Source organism: Sinocyclocheilus grahami, unplaced genomic scaffold (assembly GCF_001515645.1).
Source record: "Sinocyclocheilus grahami isolate Dianchi unplaced genomic scaffold, SAMN03320097.WGS_v1.1 scaffold72130.1, whole genome shotgun sequence".
NCBI lineage: Eukaryota > Metazoa > Chordata > Actinopteri > Cypriniformes > Cyprinidae > Sinocyclocheilus > Sinocyclocheilus grahami.
In genome coordinates, this window is record NW_015529115.1 from 1 (window position 1) to 695 (window position 695).

Sequence of the window (695 nt, forward strand, 5' to 3'; positions counted from 1 at the left end):
TAAAAGCCTTAGTTCGTCTACCGTGGGTCATCATTGTGCCCGGACAGACACGCACCTCTCCAGAGACGGGTTGTTTTCCAGATGGCCACGGATGGCCTTCCTCATCATGGTGTTTTTGCCCATGAGCACGACGGCCTTGCCCCGCAGGGACAGACGGATGGTCTGCATCTGCTTGGAGCCGACATTGTCTGCTTCCACGATGAAACACTTGGGGTAATCATCCAGCAGTTGCTGGAAACGAGGAGAAAGAAATGTCAGAAACACAGCCTGATGGGAATCGTGATTTAACGTCCGAGATCAAGCGTCACCGCAGACAGGGAGAGTAGGAAAGAGTTTATTACAGCAGCGGGGAAGTCATACGTTTAGAAATACACTAATATTTAACAATATTTTAAATGTAATTCAACAAATTCTCTTAAAGTATACTTTTTTATATTTACTTCTAAATAAATACAAATTAAAAAGTTAATCAATTAAATTATACAATAAATTGAGATTATATAATAAAATTTATTAATTTTACTCCAAGTTAATTAAAATTAATTGATCAAAAGACTTAAGATTTAATAATCTTATAATATACAATTATAATTTTGAAAAATCATGCATTTATTGAACCCCTCCTCCTCCATAAAAATGAATAAATTCCCCCAAACTAAAGAGACTGGTTAAATTTGGTAATTCATTGGTAAATT

General features: G+C 36.3%; 1 pseudogene; it reads right to left on the reverse strand.

Annotated features, from left to right (window-relative positions):
• Window positions 1-26: 26 nt before the first annotated feature.
• On the reverse strand, window positions 27-299 carry LOC107581087 (60S acidic ribosomal protein P0 pseudogene; annotated as a pseudogene).
• Window positions 300-695: the final 396 nt, after the last annotated feature.